Source organism: Otolemur garnettii, unplaced genomic scaffold (assembly GCF_000181295.1).
Source record: "Otolemur garnettii isolate 467f Iridium unplaced genomic scaffold, OtoGar3 scaffold00252, whole genome shotgun sequence".
NCBI classification, from domain to species: Eukaryota; Metazoa; Chordata; class Mammalia; order Primates; family Galagidae; genus Otolemur; species Otolemur garnettii.
The window spans coordinates 622,485-643,061 of record NW_003852647.1 but is presented as its reverse complement, the minus strand read 5'-3'; positions in this window follow the sequence as shown (position 1 = coordinate 643,061).

The window sequence follows — 20,577 nt, the reverse complement described above, 5'->3', positions numbered from 1 at the left end:
GCTTCAGGGTGCCATCCACCACCTGGAGCATTTGAGTGCTTCACGTAAGAGGCTAGAACCTGTCATAGGTTTCAAAAACAACACTACTGCTTATTCCTTCCAGCAAGTGTCCACCTACTGACAGGTCAGTTTGCACAGCCCTTTACAGAGCATGTTAGAGGGTGAGATGGATTCTCATTCACAAGTGCCATCTACTATCTCAGAGATTAAACTAAGCCTGCCAATACAATCCACATGATTAAGAAGTCCACAGAGCTGGGGAAAGAGAAAGGATTTCAAAGACTCGATCCACTTTTATCAAAGCAAGACAGGGAATCTGCCCACACACATACCTCACCACTGATACAGTCTACAAATGACAAGCATCTGAGAAAACCACCACACTAATGATATCTATAACCAAGGTTTCTACCTAAAACCTAGATTACCATCAAAGCACCCATAAACAAAGCCAAAGTTTCTCTTACTCAACATATACTACAAATACATCTGTGTGAGTGAGGTGAGGGGGAAAGCTCCATCTAAACAAAGGAAAATCCCCAAATGAGAAGCAACAGCAGCTTCAGATGAAAGGGAATCAGTAAAACAACTCTGGAAGAATGAAAAATCAGAACAAAATTACACCCCAAAAAGGGAATACCAGTTCTCTAGCAATGGATACCAACCAAAATGAAAACATTGAAACGATAGATAAAAAATCCCAAATATGGATTCTAGGGAAACTCAATGAAATTCAACAGAAAATGGAAAACCAACTCAAAGATACAAACAACTGGAAAAATATATCATGCTCTGGATTGGTAGAATAACATTGTTAAAATGTCCATACTACTCAAAGTTATTTACAGAGTTAATGCAATCCCCATCAAAATACTAATGTCATATTTCACAGATCTAGAGAAAATAATTCTACACTTTGTTTGGAACCAGAAAATAGCCTGAATAGCCAAAGCAATCTTAAGCAAAAGGAACAAACCTAGAGGCATTACATTCCCAGACTTCAAACTATCCTACAAGGCTGTAGTAACCCAAACAGCATGGGATTTGTACAAAAATTTGAGATACAGACCAATGGCACAGAACAGATAATGCAGATATAAAACCATCCACATACATCCAACTGGTCTTTGACAAAGCTGACAAATATACAATGGAGAAAAGAATCCCTATTCAATAAATGGCTATGGGAAAATTGGATAGCCACATGCAGAAGAATGAAACAGGATCGGTATCTCTCACCGCTCACAAAAATTAATTCAAGATGGATAAATTACTTAGTTGTAAGGCATGAAATCATAAGAATTATAGAAGAAAATGTTGGGAAAATTCTTCTAGATATCAGCTAGGCAAAGAATTTATGAAGAAGACCCCAATGACATTCACAGCAATAAGAAAAATAAATTAATGGGAGTTTATTAAATTAAAAAGCTTCTGCTCAGCCAACAAAATAATCAGCAGATCAGAATAGACAACCTACAGAATGGGAGAAAATATTTGCAAGCTATATATCCAATAAAGGGATAACAACCAGGACTCAAGCAAATCAGCAAGAACAATCAATCTCATCAAAAAGTGGGCAAAGATCATGAACAGAAGCTTTTCAAAAGAATATAGACAAATGGCCAATAAACATATGAAAAAATACTCAACATCACTAATTGTCAGGGTAGTGCAAATCAAAAACACAATGAGATATCACCTTACCTTTGTTAGAATGGCTTTTATTTATTTTTATTTACTTTTTGCTGTTTTTGGCCGGGGCTGAGTTTGAACCTGCTACCTCCAGCATGTGAAGCCAGCACCCTACTCCTTTGAGCCACAGAGCCAGCACCCTACTCCTTTGAGCACTGTAGAATGGCTTTTATTAAAAAGTCCAAAAAGGATTAATGCCTGGTGTGGATGAAGAAAGAAAGGAATGGTTATGCATTGTTAATGGAACTGAACATTAGTACGACCTGTATGAGAACAGTTTAGAGATTTCTCACTTTTTTTTTGAAAGTTGGTTTATTTTATTTATTTATTTTTTTATTAAGACATTCATACATAGATCATAAATACATTTATGCCATTATAGGATTCAATGTGTCGATTATTTGTACAAATTGGAATGCTTACATCCTACTAAGCAACATAGCCTTCAGAGATTTCTCAATGAACTAAAAGTAGACTTACCATTTGATCCAGCAATCCCACTGCTGAATACAGACCCAAAGGAAAAGTATTCATTTTATCAAAGTCACCTGAACTTGGATATTTATTGCAGTAAAATTCATAATCGCAGAAAAGAGCTGGTCTGACATTTTTTTTTCAATCCCACTGTAAAATGTGTATCTCCGGGTAGGTTCCTGGTCAGTACCTGTGCATAAAAACTCTCTGTGATCAACCAACTCAATGGATAGAAAGCTGAATTTGTTGCTAGAGGACAAATGGTATTTGATATCAGGCAGATTTTTTGTTGTTGTTTTATAGTGAAACTTGAGGTAAAATCTAAAATAATGTTAAAATTTTAAAAGTGAACTTACTATAATCTTGGAAATGTATTTTTCAGGCTAACTGAAGAAATATGTTTAGGATAAACAATTTTTTTATTAATAAAAATTCATAATCACAAAGATGTGTAATCAATCCAAGTGCCCATCAATTCATGAATGGATTAACGAATGTGGTATGTGTATACTATGGAATACTACTTAGCCACGAAGAAGGATGACTTCATATCTTTTGCAACAATTTGGATGAAAATGGAGACCATTATCCCAAGTGAAGTATTGAAAGAATGGAATAAAAAGTACCACGTATACCAACTATTAAATTAGAACTAACTGATAACTAACACATGTGCATAGAGGGAAGCAAAACTTAACAGAAATCAAATGGGTGGAGAGAGAGGAGGGGATGGACAAATACCTACCTAAGGGGTACACTGAACACTAGCTGAGTGATGGGCACATTTATAACTGTGACTCAAGCATTATAAAATAATCCAAGTCACAAAAGTATTTGTACTTTGAAATGAAAAGACGTCTGCTCTAAATAAGCAGCTGACCTTTTCCCCCTAATTTGAAATTACTCAGCAAGAAAGTGACAGCTTTCCTTGTAGATTTTGAAGTGCAAAGAAACAAAAGGTCAGCAACTGCAGTAACTGTCATTCCACTCTAAGATAAATAAACATACTGACTCAAGGGTGAAGTCAGTTTCCTTCTGAAAATGGTATATGGGAATTATTGTTCATGGAGAGAGATTCTTATCTGGATCCTCTGGTATTTAATGATGCTCTACATTAACCCACCCACATTTTCCCATATTTCAAACAGCAGCAAGAGAAACCCATCAACTCCTGATTTTAAGCTATGTATTTCCACAGTGAAAGCAAGGATGTCTTTGTCCTCTGCAACTAAAATAAAGAGCTCATATTTCACTTTTCAAAACTTCTCAACATAACTAAATTTCCTCCTTTCTGCCAGTGCTTTTAAGTGAAAGTCAACTGTTGTTTTTGACGAGACCTAAAGAAATTACTGGACCAACTGGAGTCTCAATCTGCTTTGGTAAAAACAGTAAAATATGTGAAATCATCCTATTTTGTTTTATTTTACATTTTATTGATTTTGACCTGATTTTGACCATCTGCTGGAGCTCCTGAAAAGAAACCAACTTTCTGTCTACAGATAGCTCCAGATCCAAAGAGAAGGCCAGCTCCTCAGCTGTGGTGGGAACCCAACCCTGGAGAGTGTGAGGTCACCTGGACCTCTAGTTGACGGAAAAGTCAGCAGATGGAGAAATAAGGTAATTTTAATAGGCTCAATATATCCAAAGCTAAATTCCTGTCAATTTTGTCATAACAAGTCTCACACATATCACTTCATCTTCATTTTTGTTTTGGTCAATGATTCCCAAATGTTAATCTGGACACCAGTCCCCTGGGGATCTGGTTACAATGTAGATTCTGACTCACCCGTGTAGTGGGGCCTGTATTCTGCCTGTTTAACCATCTCCCAGGTGATGGGCTTTGAGTAGCCACCATAAGAGCTATTACCTGGGTATTTATATCAGCTTTCCAACTGGTCTTCTTGCCCGCTGGCTTGATCTTATTTTCCTCACAGAGAGGATAGAAATGATTGATCTAGAAGCTAATCCTGAATGTGTAATATTCCCTTCAGCCCTCTCCACTTAGAATCCCCCTTGGCTCCCAATTTTATTGGAATACAGTCATGACCCCTTACTGTGGCTGTAAAGGTCTCTATGCCAAGGATTATCCAAAAGCCGCTCTGCTATTGCACCTGCACTCCAGCCCTCCCAGATCTCTCCTGGGTCTGTGTCCTTGCAAGTCTTGGTTAGACTTTCCATTGGCCTACTGCCCTCTGTTTGCCTGTGGACCTAGTCAGGCCTTCAGTAGTCTCTGCTGAGCTTTCTCTTTTCTTCCACAGCTCCTACTCCCTTCACAGAAGGGGGATCCCTTCTTTGTGTGTCCCTACTCCACCCTGAAAATAGCTCTACCACCAATTTTATCAAACTGAATTTCAATTGTTTATGTGGTTATTCCCTAGTACTAAGTTGTGAACTCCTTGAGAACATAGATTTCCTTCCTTCCTTTCTCCCTCTCTCCTTTTTCCTCACTTCCTCTTCACTCTTCCTTCCCTGTCTCCTTCCCTCTTTTTTCTTCCTTCCATCCCTCTTCTTCCTTTCTTCCCTCACTCCATTTCCATTTTTTTAATTCCTTCCTCCTTCCTTCCTTCTTCCCTCCACCCCTCTCTCCTCTTCCTCCCTCCATCTCTCCCCATCCTCCTTTCCCCATTCCTTCCTTCTGCCCTCTCTTCCTTTACTCTCTCCCTGCCTCCTTCCTTCACTCCCTCCCCCATCTTTCCTTCCTTCTTTATTTTCTTTTTTCCTTTCTATCACACCAAACTATCTAAAGTTTCTGAAGTCTCTGGGGTCTAGGACTTTGCATCACTGTTTTTTGTCCCTGGCATACCCTTTTCCCACTATCTAGGTCTGGAACCTTCTACTCATTCTACAGGATTCAGTTCAGATGTGATTTGCTACAAATCTTCATTAAGAATGGAAGAAAAAGTATCCAATGTACACAGCCCTATTATGAAATTAATTTATAGCTTTCATATGAAAGCTATAACCTAATAAGAGCCTAAGATTATGGGGAGGAAGAAGGAGAGGGGAGGGGGGAATGGGTGGAGGGAGGTGGATTTGAGGGATCACTTCTGTGGTTTATCTTACAAGGGTACAAGTGAATCTTTCTAACAGTAGAATATGAACGTTTTAACACAATAACTAAGAAAATGACATGAAGGCTATGTTAACCAGTTTGATGGAAATGTTTCAAATTGTATGTGAAAACACCACACTGTACCCCAGAATTGCATTAATGTACATAGTTATCATTCAATAAAAAAAATAACGGTTATTGCCCCTGCTCCATCCCCAGTCAGCTAAGGGTTCTCATAACACTCTGTACAAACCCATCTTGGCACTGCATTGTAATTAAATGTTTCCTTCCCAACTGAGCTACCCTGTGCACTTATTCATTCATTCACTTATTCAGGAACTATGTCTTGAACACTTACTGTTCTAGGCACCAGGGATGTGGCAATTCATCAGTTCATAAAAGAGATAAAATCTGTGCTCCTGCTCTCTGAAAGCTTACATTCTAATAGAGGGAAGACATGTAATACACAAATACATATGTCAAGTGGTGATAATGCCTTTAAATGAAGAAAACAAGTCAAAGCCATAGAGAGGGATGAGAGATGTGCTATTTAGGGTGTCAAGAAAAGGCCTCTTGAATAAGATAGTACATTTGAGCCAAGACATGAATGAAGTAAGGAAGCAAGCCTATACGGATATTTATGAGTGTTCTAGACAGAGATTTATGAGTGTTCTAGACAGAGAGGACAGCGAGAAGCAAGTGTGAAGACCACAGATTTCATGAGGACCACCATGAAAGCCAGGATGGCTAGAACAATGTGAGCCAGAGGGACAGTGGTGGAGGCATCATTGAGCCTTGGAAGAGGACCACTTTCAAGCAAAGATCATAGTCTTGGAAGTCAGGAGGCTTCTCTTATGTTCAACACCCACAGCATAATAGATTTTCGTGGATATCAAGAGCTGTCACTTATTGTACCCCTTCCACAGTCTCATTATCTCTACTGCTAACAATAACTCTGTAAGGGAGGTACTTCTAACCTGATTGCACACATGAAGCAACTGAGGCTAAATGACTTGCCAAGGGTCACTCAGCTAGTAGGCAGTACATAAATCCTGGGACCTAGATCTGTCTGACTGCAAAGACTGTGTCATTTCAATATTCTATAGTGTTTCTGTGCTATATTTTATTATGTATACCTGTAGTTACAAAACAGTATTGAATAATGCCAAAGCCTCTTGTGGAAGGATAAAATGAGACATTCTTTAACATAGCTTGAATGGTTAAAAAAGAGTCATGTATACAATTTAAAAAGTTACAAATATAAGAAATACCAAGAGCTTAATGCTACTGTGTTCTAATCAGGATGTGAACTGTAAGCATACATTCTGAATGAGAAGTGACAGCTGGTGTATTAGTTTCCTGTGGCTGCTGTACCGATGACCACAAATTGGGTGACTTGAAGCAACAGAAATTTATTCTCTCACAGTTCTGAAGGCCAGAAGTCCAAAATCAAGGTGTCAATAGTGATGAAGCCTCTAGGGGAACATCCTCTCTTAGTTCCTGCAGTTTCTGGTGACTTCAGGTTCCTCGGCCTGTGGCTGCAAAACTACAGTCTCTGCCTCTATCTTTGCGTGGCTTTCTTCTCTTCTCCTTGTGCCTGTCTCATCTTCTCATCTATCTTTTACAAGGATGCTTGTCATTAGATTCAGGGTCCATCCAGATAATTCAGAATGATTTCATCTTGAGATCCTTAACTTAATTATATTTGTCAAGGTCCTTTTTTCTAAATAAGATCTCCAACTTTTGGAGGTTTGGAGGTAGACATATATTTTTGAGGAGGGCCACCACTCAACTAACTACATTTGTTGACATAACATTTAGAGATTCATGGTCTTTCCATGACCATCTGAACCACATTTGTGTCTTAACTCTTCTGCTGAATCCTAGTCTTTCTCAAATGCCTCAGATTCTAGGTACCAATTTATCAGAATGGAAGTTGCACCCCATCAGAATGGTACCCACTATAATCAACAGACACTTCCATATTGGTGCCTATTAGCAGAATATCAGTAGTAACTTACTACTAATCCTTCACATTTGGGAAGAATTTTGGTTTTCAGAGTATTTTCATATTATTTGTGATGGTTAATTTTATGTGCACATGACTAGGACACAGGGTGTTCAGATTAAACATTATTTCTGTGTGTGTCTGTGAGGGTGTTTCTGGATAAGATTAGCATGAATCCATGGACTGAGTGAACCAGAATGTTCTCATAGTGTGGGTGAGCGTAGAGAAGGCCTGAATAAAGCAAAATGCAGGGGAAGGAAGAATTTTCCCCTTCAAGTGGGGACATTAGTCTTCTGCCCTCAGACTGAGATTTACACCACTGGTTCCTCTATTCCTCAGGTCTTTGAACTCTGACTGAACTACAACACCAGATTTCTTGGTCTCCAGATCACAGATGGCAGATTATGGGACTTCTCAGCCTGAGTAATAGCATGAGCCAAATTCTATGATAAATCTCTCTATAAATATGTATATAAATATACAAAGAACCTCTATAGTTAACCACCTCCCTGCAGTGACCACCTCCTTAAGTTGACCTAATTTTCATAGACTAGATATGCACCACATATATGTTTCATACAATAGGCCTAGTTCCTTATGTTGACCACCTCCATATGTTGACCAATGTGTTAGAGTCCCTTGGGTGGTCAACTTACAGAGGTTCTACTATGTTTTGTTTATACATAAAAATATATTTATATCTTATAAGTATACAATCATGCATAACTTAATGATGGGGATAATTCTGAGAACTACAACATTTGGCCATTTGGTCATTTCACGAATACATAAATTGTACTTAGACAAACCTAGATGGTACAGCCTACTACATACTTAGGCTATACAGTCTATTGCTCCTAGGCTACAAACCTGTACAGCATATTACTGTGCTGAGTACTGTAGGTAACTATAACACAATAGTAAATTTTTATGTACATAAGCATAGAAAGTTACAGTAAAATTATAGTATTATCATCTATGGGACTACCATTCTGTTTGCAATTCATCATTGACCGAGATGCCATTATGTGGCACATGACTATATATAAATATATAGATGGAAAGATACAGGTAGAGCTAAAAATAGATATAGATAAATATCTCATATTGGTTCTGTTTCTCGGGAAGACCCTAACTAATACGTTGTTTATATTATAGGTTAAGTATCCCTTACCCAAAATGCTTGGGACCAAAAGTGTTTTGGACTTTGCACTTTTTTTTTCAGATTTTAGATTTACAGATACTTCGGTTGACCATCTCCAATCTGAAAATTCAAAGTCCAAAATGCTCCAATGAGCATTTCCTTTGAGAATCATGTTGGCAATAAAAATAAATACTGAATGGATCTAAGACCTGAAACTATGGCACTACTACAAGAAAACTTTGGGGAAATGCTTCAGTACATTAGTCTGGGCAAGGGCTTGTTGAGTAAAAGCTCCAAAGCACAGGCAACCAAAACAAACTGGACAAATGAGATCACATCAAGCTAAAAAGCTCATACACAGCAAAGGAAACAATAAAGCAAAGAGACAACTCAAAAAATGGGAGAAAATATTTGCAAGCTGCCCATTTGACAAAGGTTTAATAACTGGGATATATAAGGGGTTCCAACAACTAATAGGAAAAAATCGGATAATCTGATTATAAAATGGGCAAAGGTCTGAATAAACATTTCTCAAAAGAAGACATACAAATGGCCAACAGGTATGTGGACAAATGCTCATCATCGTCAACAGCCATCAGAGAAATACAAATCAAAAATACAACTGGATATCTTCTCATCCCAGTTAAAATGATATTTATCGAAAAGACAGGCAATAATGAATGCTGGTGAGGATGTGGAGAAAGGGAAACCCTCATACACTTTTGGTGGGAATGTAAATTAATGAAACCAGTATGGAAAACATTATGGGAGTTCCTCAAAAGACTAAAAATAGAACTACCATATGACCCAGCAATCCCACTGCTCAGTATATACATCTAAAAGAAGGGAATTCAGTATATTGAAACAGTATCTTCATTCCCATGTTTACTGCAGCACTATTCACAATAGCCAACATTTGGAATCAACCTAAGTATTCATCAACAGATGAGTGAATAAAGAAATTGTGGTGTATGTATACAGTGAAATTATATATCACAAAAAATGAAATTTTGCCATTTGCAACAACATGTATGGAACTGGAGAACAGTATGTTAGGGAAATAAGCCCAGCACAGAAAGACAAATATCACATATTCTCACTCATATGTGGGAGCTAAATATTAAAAATAATTCATGTCATGTAGATAGGGTAGAATGATGGTTTCCAGAGCCTGGAAAGGATAACAGGGAGGAGGAGTAAGGGAGGGATAATTATGATAAATTAGGGTAAACTTTAAAATAATAAAAAGAGTAAGATTGGAATGTTCCTAACACAAAGAAATGATAATGCCTGAGGTGACAGATACCCCAACCACTCTGATTTGATTAACATATATGCCTATATCAAAACATCACATGTACCCCATAAAGATCTACAACCATTATGTACCCATAGTACTTAAAAATAGGAAAAATATAAATAAAAATTTAGGATTTTGGAGAATTTATGAATTTGGATTTTTGGATTTGGGTTTCTTAACTTATATTTGAAGAAAATAACAACTATGTGAGCACAGCAAAGCATGTCATGTAACAGACAAGCAAACAAAATCAGTGGAGTTAGCAGATGCAGACCTAGAACACAGGCCTTCTGATTTCTAGGCCAATACTCATTCCACTTTATCAAGTTAGATCTGGGAGGGTAGCTATAGTTTCCTTTGCAATGAGTATAATTAGAGCTGAACATCTTTCTAGTAGCAAGGGCAATGTTCAAAAACCAAAGTGACTTCAGGAATTGGCAGTGAGCTAAATGAGTGAGACCACCTCAGAGTAAAGCAGAGAGGGTGATAGCATCTGTGCTGATCTGGAGAGTAGATATCTTGCTTAAAGGTGTTTAAAATTAAAAAAAAATCTTATAACACTGAGCTAGCCAAACAAAACATGTCTACTGGCCTTATTCAGCCCACAGGACACATGTGTGCCCTCTGGTACTCTAACCATCTCAATGAAAAAAAATGAGACTTAGAGAAATCAAGTAATGCACCCAAGGTCAAATAGCTTGATACTGGCATTGCTGAGACTTTTAACACTGAGCTCTTCTGAGTCCCTTCCTAGTCCTTTTCCCATTCTTGTCCCTAGGCTGCTTTGCCCCTGCAGTGCCCTGATAGGTCTGCTGCCCCAGGATTGTGGCCCATAATCTCAGCTTTAACTATTCCTTTGGTCCCAGATTCCCTTGCTCCTTGTAATCCAAATTCCCCAATCCTTCTCCTGGTTCCTTTTGCCTTCCCTGCCTCCTCCCACTTCATGTTTGGCCTAGCCTGGGAAAGGAATTCCTATTATGTCATCAATGAGAGTTGATGGCTTAATATAAATTAGTATAGCCAGTTTGGTCAGTAAATTATGCCAAGTCAAAGATTAAATCCCTTTATTCCAAACTCATTAGGGAAGTCATTAGAGACCATCAAGGCTGAGAGTTTGAGATCTCTAGTTGTAGAGACCTGGTTGTGTGGCCTTGGGAAAGTTACTAATCCTGTCTGAGACTTACTTTCTGTCTCTGGAAATGACAATAATACTAGTTTCTTCCTCACAGCATTGGTATGAGGATTAGAGAGAATGTATGCAAAGTTCTTAGCACAGTGTCTGGCATGTGGTAATTAATCATAAATGATGGATTTTGAAAAAATCTTAGACAATGGAAAACAATCCCACTGCAGGCATTCCTTGGCAGTCTGGACTGCTTCTGTGCTCCAGGTCTGACTGGGGTTTAGAGGACAGAAGTGTGAGGAGAGAGAAAAAGAATACTCAGAGTCTGGCAAATATTTTCTCCAAATTCACAGGTTGCCTGTTCATTGTGTTAATCGTTTCCTCCACTGTGCAGAAGCTTTTTAGTTTGATATAATCCCATTGGTCTATTTTTGTTTTTGTTACCTGAGCTTTTGAAGTCAAATCCAAAAAATCATTGCCCAGACCCATAAAATAAAATTACTAAAATTACGTAAAATTGTATATATATATATATGTATATATATATATATGTATATAAACACACACACAGCCATGTGCCCCATAATGACATTTCAGTCATCCATGGACCTTATATAGGACAGTGATCCCATAGATTATAATAGAGCTGAAAAATTCATCACACAGAGACAGAGGGTAGAATGATAGTTTCCAGAAGGTGGGAAGGATAGCAGGAATAATGTAGGGATGGTTAAAGGGACCCAAATTCCTATCACCTAGTGATGTAACGTCCTATAACAGCACGTTCCTCACATGTTTATGCTGATGCTGGTGTAAAGAAGCCTACTGCATTTCTAGTCATATAAACGTATAGTATATACAATTATGTAGAGCATGAAGTAGGTAATTGTATATAGTTGATAATGATAACAAACAACTATTTTACAGGTTAGGTGTTTACTATACTCTTTATTATTTTAGAGTGTACTTCTACTTATTAAAAAAAGTTAACTATAAATCAGGCAGGTCCTTCAGGAGGTGTTTCAGAAGAAGGTATTGTTGTCACAGGAGATGACAGCTGCATGTCTGTTATTGTCCCTGAAGACAATCCAGCAGGACAAGACATGGAGGTGGAAGACAGTGATATTTGGTGATCCTGACTTATGGAGGCCAAGGCTAATATGTGCATTTGTATCTTAGTTTTTAACAAAAAATGTTTTAAAAGTAAAAAAAAAAATTAAATAGAAAAAAATATAGAATAAGGAGATAAACAAAGAAAATATTTTTTGTACATCTGTACAATGTGTTTTCAGCTGTGTTATTACAAAAGAGCCAAAAAGTTTTTAAAAAATCTTAAATGTTTATAGAGTAAAAAAGTTACAGTAAGCTAAGGTAAGTTTATTATTTAAGAAAAAAAAACATTTTTATAAATTTAGTGTAGCCAGAGTGTACAGTATTTATACAGCCCACAGTAGCCTATAGCAACATTCATACTTATATTCAACTCACTGATTTCACTCAGAGCAACTTCCAACCCTGCAAGCCTTTGCATGGCAAGTGCCCTCTATAGTTGTACCATTTTTCATCATTTATACCATCCTTTTACTATGTCTTTTCTATGTTTAGATATGTTTAGTTCACAAATACTTACCAGTGTGTAACAGTTGCCTACAGTGTTCAGTACAGGCTTGTATCCTAGAAGTGATAGGCCATATCATGGCCTAGGTGTGTAGTGGGTACACTATGCCATCTAGGTTTGTGTAAGTATAGTCTATGATGTTCACACAATGATAAAATTGCCCATCAATGCATTTCTCTGAGCATATTCCCTTCTTTAAGCGAAGCACAACTGTATACGTGTGTGTGTATATAAGTACTCTAGGTCAAACGGTATTCCTATACATTAATGTACATTACCAGCATCACTAGATAGATTATTTTTATGTAAACAACAGCTTTTTAATATATTTTAGCTATAAATGGGGGTCATTTGCTGGTGCTATTTTGTGGTGGACCAGGAACAAACTCATAGAAACATGACAGTCATGGAACAGACAAATTGGAGCTAACATGTATAATTGGGGGTGTCAACCAGGGAACTGAAAAGCCAGCCATACCCTAGGAATAAAGTACCAAAAGTCAACTGTTTGTGGACCTCCATCACATCTGCAAAACATTCCTTCACAGGAACACCTAGGTTAGTGTTTGATTGAATAACTGGGGACTATAGCTTAATCAAAGATACATAAAACTGAACATCACAAAGTGTGAATTGCCACAATCACTTTTTAAAATATTTGATAACAGTAGAACTGCCATAGTTGACCACTTCCCCACACTGACCACATCCTTAAATTTCCCTAATTTTCATAGACCAGACATGCACCACATGTACATATCAATACAGTAGTTCCTTATGTTGTCCACCTCCATATGTTGACCCTAGTTTGTTACAGTCCCTTGAGTGGTCAACTTACAGAGGTTGTACTGTATATACTAAAGCTAAACATACATCTACTCTGTGATCTAGTAAATATCCTTTCAGGTTTATACCTAATATAAATGCATATATCACCAAAAGTTGTGTTCATTGTAACATTATTTGTATCAGCCTGAAGTTGGAAGGAACTGAAATTTCCATCAAGAAGAATGGACAAATAAATTACATTCAATCCACTCAAAGAACTATTACTTAGCAATGAAAAAGAGTGAACTACTGCTATATACAATGGTATAAATGGATCTCACAGACATAAACATGAGCAAAAGAAGCCATTCACAAATGAGTACATCCCATATGATTCCATTCATAAAAAGTTAAAAAAAACAGGCAAAATCAATCTATGTCCCTGTTAGAAATCAGGACAGTTGGAGTTACTGACTAGAAAGGGCACAAGAGAGACTTCTGGGTTGCTTGTAATGCTCTGTTTCTTGATCTGCATGGTGACTACATGTGTTTGTATGTGTATCAAGCTGTACTCCCCAAAACTATTAACTTTACATAAGTTATACCTTAATTATTTTTTTAACAAATAATAAAAAGATCCAGATAGGCAGGAAGAATGAGTTGAAAACAACAAGATGATCTATACTGTCTAATGATTTTAAAGTAGAGCATGAGGAAGACTTGATTTGGCAGCATAAAGACTTAAAAGCTTTTGTTGACCACAAGGTCTGGGTGAGTCAGCCATGTGACATGGCAATTTTAAAAGTTCATGTAATCTTATCTGCTTTAGCAAATGCAAAGCCTGTTATATTTCATCTTCTCTGTCGAGCCTATTATTTTCAAATCTCTTTGAATCTCAGTTTTGTCATGTAGGACAGAAGGGAGAATAGAGAAAACTCCTAACTAGGAAGTAAAGTAAAGCCTTGGGTCTATCTTTCTAAGGAAGATAAGAATTTTTAATGATGAGCAAAAGTCCAGTGAGTTTTTTGTTTTTTTTTTAAATAACTGGACTTAGGTTTAGAAACCAGATAAAACATTCTCGAAAACTTGTTGAAAAATTTAAGAGGCTCTATTGGCCAAGAGTTAAGATGGCAATGAGAACATTAACCTTGACATATATGGAAAAGCTTGAGATGAAAAACCAAGAGGGAACATGGGAGGTTTTTTTTTCTTTTTACTTTGAATACTGTAAGGGCTGGCATATGGAAAAGGGAATATCTGTTCATGCCCAAAGACAGAGTCAAACCTACAAGTAGGTGTGATGGCCAAGCAACTTGAGTTCTATATTAAGAAGGAAACTCCTACTGGACACAGTGGCTCATGCCTATAATCCTGATGCTTTGGGGAGGCTGAGACAGGAGGATCAACTTGAGACAAGGAGTTTAAGACTAGCCTCAACAACATAGTAAGACCTCATTTCTACAAAAGACAAAAATAGGCTTGGCGCCTGTGGCTCAAGTGGCTAAGGCGCCAGCCACATAAATCTAAGGTGGTGGGTTCGAATCCAGCCCAGACCCGCCAAACAACAATGACAGCTGCAACCAAAAAATAGCTGGGCGTTGTGGCAGGTGCCTGTGGTCCCAGCTACTTGGGAGGCAGAGGCAGGAGACTCGCTTGAGCCCAGGAGTCGGAGGTTGCTGTGAGCTGTGATGCCATAGCACTCTACCCAGGGGGACAGCTTGAGGCTCTGTCTCAATCCATCAAAAAGGCAAAAATAAATTTAAAAAAGATGGAAACTTCTAATGCCCAAGGTCCTCCAACAGAAAAAGAGCTGGCCTTCCTGGAAAGAGTTTAGGCAGTTGCTGAATGGCCATAGACTAGACAGTACTCAGCATTCTTGCCAGATACTGCCTCTTTCCAGAAATAAAGAAACAGAGAATGACACCAATGAGAAGGAAGGTGGAATCTTAAAGATAATGAGAAAGGAAACATGCTAATACCTAGGTTCAATCATTATTCTTCATTTATTATACAAACTCTTAAAAATGCTAATTGGGGATGCTTAAACATTTATTAAGTAGCAATAAACCAGTAATAGATGGTAAGATTATTGCAACTTCCAGGAGGTGTCTTTGTAAAATGGAGCTGATACCAAACCCCAAGGTTATACTTTCAGAAGAAAGAGACCAGTTCCAAATGCTAACTAGATTCTCCTTTTCATTTGTGGAGGCACTCATTTGTTTGACCTCTGTCAAGCAGCACAGAGAAAGCCTATTACTTACCCTTTAAAAACATCCTCTTCAACCGCACTCCCCTTGCCCCTCAAAATTGAAGTCCAGCTATGTAGAAAACTCAGTGAATCTTTATGCTCATGCTAGAGTGTTTTTGCTTCAGCTGTATCTAATTTAGTAGAGATGACATCAAATATAAAGGATTATGGCAGCATGTGTGGGTCAGTTTGACCTTGTCCACTGTGCAATGCTTATTTTATTATACAGCTACAAAAATATTATCGCAAATATCTATGACTGTTAGGTACACAAAGTTATTAAAATACATTCTCTTACTAAAACAGCACAAAAATTACATGAATAAAGTTAGAAGCATATTTCATTTGCTTAAATAACAGTAAGGAAGTCATTGAAGCAAAGCTTCTGATGGGCTGGCAGGCAACAGAGAGATAATTTCAGTGATAATATATGATGAATTGCCTGTTTTGTACATAGTTTTCACTCCAGAAAAAATTCATCTACTGCTCCTGTCACATTGTTCTTTCCTTACTGATGCATATGTCATTTCCCTTATCTCTGGAGTCTGAGCAGGACCAAGTTGCTCCTTTGTGATTGTAGCTCCAAAGATGCAAAACCACTAAAGAAAAACCCATAAAGCATTCCCTGCTTTTAGATAACTTTGTTAATGGGGGGAAAAACTCAAACTCTACAAAATCATTTAAAGAGGTTTATTCTGATCTGAATGTGTGTGACCAATGGCCTGAGCACATGACCTCAAAAGGTCCTGAGGAAATATGTCCAAGGCAGCCAGGTTACAACTTGGTTTTATGCCTTAATGGAGATAGGAAATACATGTAAAGTCATAAATCAATGCATGGAAGGCATACATTGGTTTGGCTCAAAAAGGCAAGACATCTCACAGCAGAGGCTTATAGGCGCATTTAAAGATTCTTTGATTTGTAGTTGGTTAAAGAAATGAAGTTTTGTCTAGACTCTAGAGGCTTGGAATGTTTTAGTTCAGATAAGAAGGTCTGTTAATCAGAGACAAGTCACTGGACATCTGTTGAAACTCAAATGATCTACTAAATAAAAAGCTTTGTCTTATGCAGCTTTAGGTCCTATTAATGATTTAGTATCTTGTTTTTACAAAGATTAATTCCAAAAGGGAAGGGGCATACTGAAGTGTGTCTAACCTCCCTTCTTCTCATGGCCAGCAACTCAGCTTTAAGGTTTTTCTGGGGTCCCCTTGGCCCAAAGGAGGTCCATTCAGTTAGTTGTTGGGGGGGGAGGCATTAAGATTTTATTTAAGTTTGCAACTTCTAAAATGTAAATGTCATTGTTTGGGTCCTGAATACATATTTGCATTAAGAGTTTGGGGATACCCATATAATAATCATTTTTGAGGCAAGACACCTCAAGAAACGGCAAAGCAGCCGTACTGTGATGCCATGGAAGCTTGATTTGGGGTTCTAGCTTTTATCAGATGTTTGAGTTTGGGAAATTCACTCAACTCTTCAGTTTCCTCATTTGTAAAATATGGATAATAATCTACCTTCCTGGGGTTGTTAAGAAAACTAAGTGATAGGAAGTGTCCAACCACACAGTTTGTGTCTGGCATTGTTATTCGGTCATTTAAGAAATATTTATTGAGCACAAATTTGCAAAAAACTGTTCTAGGTGTTGGAAATACAGCAGTGAATAAAGTAACCAGAATCCTTTCACTAATATGCCTTATATCTACCAAGGGGAAATAAACAATAAAAACAAATAAGTAAAACATGTAGTTTGTGAGAAGGCAATAACTACCATAGAAAGCAATGTAGCAGGGGAGGAGAGTAGGGAGTGATGGGATTGGATGTGGGGTGGTAGATTTTGGGTGGAATGGTCACCTAAGATGGTGACATTTGCGCTAAGACCTGAAAGAAATGAAGACGTGAGCTAAGAGAGATGGGGGTATCTTGGGGAAGTCTGTGTTTCAGGTAGAGGGAGGAGCAACTCAAGAGCCCCAAAGTAGAAGCATGCTGGGAGGTGGTTCAGAACAGTAATGAGGCTAGTGTGGAGTAGTAAGAATGAATGAATGAACAAATGACAGGGAGAGTAGCAAGAAACAAGGCCAGAGAGGCAATGGGGGTAACCCCTCACCATACCTGGCATATAGCAAATGCTGTATATAGTATGAAATAGGGTTTATTATGATTCCATCATCATCATCTGATTGAAATAGTTCATCATTCTTAGCTGAATTGCAAATAAACCATAAAAGGGACAAGGGTGGTAGCAAGGAGATCACTGGAATAACAAGATGCGGAATGAGGGTGGCTTGGACAAGAGCAGTGGTCAGATTCTGGATATATTTTGAAATTAGAGCCAATAGGCTTTTGTGATTTAGTAGATGTGGGGCATCTACTAAAAGATTTTGGTGATAGACTGGATGGAACTGTCAGAGTCTGAGATGAAGACTATACAGGCGGAATAGGTACTAGGTGATCAGCAGCTCATTTCCATACATATTAAGTCTGAGATGTCTATTTAGACATCCATGCACACAGGATAAGTAGGCCATTGGATATCCAAATCTAGAATTCAGGGGAGAGGAGGTGGCAAGAAAAACAGGATTGTCCTGGAAGGAAACTCAAGAAACAAAAGTTTCAACAGGAGAGTGTCAAATGCTGCTGCCCTAAGTTGAGGACAGAGGCTATACCACTGCATTGAGCACCATGAAGATCAAGAGCCATTTAGGTGGCATGTTGGGGGTAAAAGCCTGACTGGAGTGAGGTGAGAAAAACCTTACTGGTCATTGTTGGAGGATGTCAGAGAACCAACTCATTACTTTGAAAACTGGTAAATAATGGGAAAGAATGGAGCATCTCGCTTGTCTTTTTATAGAAATGACACCACTTCTCTTTATAGAAGTATTCCAGCTAATGGCTCAGTGCCTGTGGCTCAAGTGGCTAAGGCGCCAGCCACATACACCTAAGGTGGTGGGTTCGAATCCAGCCAGGGCCCGCCAAACAACAGTGATGGCTGCAACCAAAAAAAAATAGCCGGGTATTGTGGCGGGCACCTATGGTCCCAGCTACTTGGGAGGCAGAGGCAGGAGACTGGCTTGAGCCCAGGAGTTGGAGGTTGCTGTGAGCTGTGATGTCATTGCATTCTGCCCAGGGAAACAGCTTGAGGCTCTGTCTCAAAAAAAAAAAGAAGTATTCCAGCTAATGAATGAAGATGGGATTACAGAATTCTAATATTACCATGTTGCAACCCCCAGTGGAGCACCAACAACTGCTAACACCACATAACGAGACACTATCACAATTCTATGCCTCCTGATGGAAGGGCACAGCACCACCAACAAAGCGATCTCAAAGAAAAAATATATATATATCAGCCCCAATCTGATTAAGCTTCTAGATCCAACCAGCAATGTACAGGAAACTCGGGCAACAGAAGAGCTTGTTAAATGGCACCACAGGGACATAGTCAATAAACTCCATATTGTGGGGAGTTTAGTATTCTCTAGGTTAAATGACCAGTTTTTTTTTAACAAATGAATTTTAAGAGGAAAAAAAAAAGAGATGGGAGGAGAAATTCACAGGTTAAAAGAGACACATCACTTAATTGCAATGTATGGATCCTAATTTAAACAAACTTCAAGAAATATTATGACAGTACGGTGCTATTGTAAATTTGAACTGGAAATTAAGTCTATATTTTTCAGGTTTTCAAGTAACATAATTTACTGAATTATGTTAAAGTTAAAATTGTACAAGGCATGGGAGGGAAATGGGTGAGGGGACAGATGAAAATAATCTAGTGGGGGCAATGGGTGAGGGAACAGCTAAAAAAATGCTTGCCCTGACTGGATCATTTGTGAAGCTGGCAGATGAGTACCTGGGGGGTGATTATATAATACTATTCTTTCTATTTTCTACTTTATGGTCTACTGTTATATATGTTTGAAATTTGCCATAATACAAATTTCAAAGATATGATATACATACGAAAAAATAGTAACAGTTGTGATGGATACTAGAAGCATGAGCATTTATCATATTATTCTTTGTAGTTTTCTATATTTTTTACAATTTCTCATAACCCCCCAACAACTATACATTTTTAAGTGCAATAGAATAATCTTAATGTGTTGCCTTATACCTTTCTGTACCTATGGTGTTTAGAAATTTATGTTGGTACAACTGGAATTCTTATTGTAGATCTTAGGAAATCTTACATATTTAATGGAATTACATGTTTTAGAAATTTTCTTTCTTTTTTTTTTTAGACAGAGCCTCAAGCTATCCCCCTGGGTAGAGTACTCTGGCATCACAGCTCACAGCAACCTCCAACTCCTGGGCTCAAGTGAGTCTCCTGCCTCCGCCTCCCAAGGAGCTGGGACTACAGGCGCCCTCCACAATGCCCGGCTATTTTTTGGTTGCAGCCGTCATTGTTGTTTGGCGGGCCTGGGCTGGATTCGAACCCACCACCTTAGATTTATGTGGCTGGTGCCTTAACCACTTGAGCCACATGTGCCGAGCCTAGAAATTTTCAAGATTAGATTTTTTCCCTATATTTTTCTACTTCTCGCAGACACTAGGATGGATCCACTGTTTAAGAGAGAACTCATTTTATCTTAACTTTGTAAAATTCCTATTTCCACTGCCCTTTAGGACTATGCATTCCTTGTTAACTATCTTTCTGCATCTTTTTCATATATATATGATACATTACCGAGAGAGAAAGAGAATATGAGTGGGAGGAGGGAATTGGAGGCCAGGAGCACAGACTACTCTTTTAAAGGGATTTAATATGAAAGGAAAGAGAAATGGAACAGTCACTAGAGGTGGAAGTGGATCAAGAGACATGTTTGTTCACGGATGTGAATGATCTAGTAGAGCAGGAAAAATTAATGGTTAAAAGAAGAGGGGAGAACTGTTACAGCCGTGTTCTTGAGTAGGTGAGGGGGTAGGAATCTAGCAAGCAAAGAACTGAAGACTTGCCATCAGACAGGAGGGAAATTCCTCTTCCATTGTAACATATTTGATTGTGGAAGTTCTTTTTTTCACCTTCTGATTGGTTCTTTGCTCTCAACAAAATAGAAAAGGAAATCACCCAATGAGAGTGAAGATGGGGGGAGGTACGGGGGGCTTGAGGCAAGAGGAGCAGATGTGGCACAGTCTTCAAGAACTGCAGA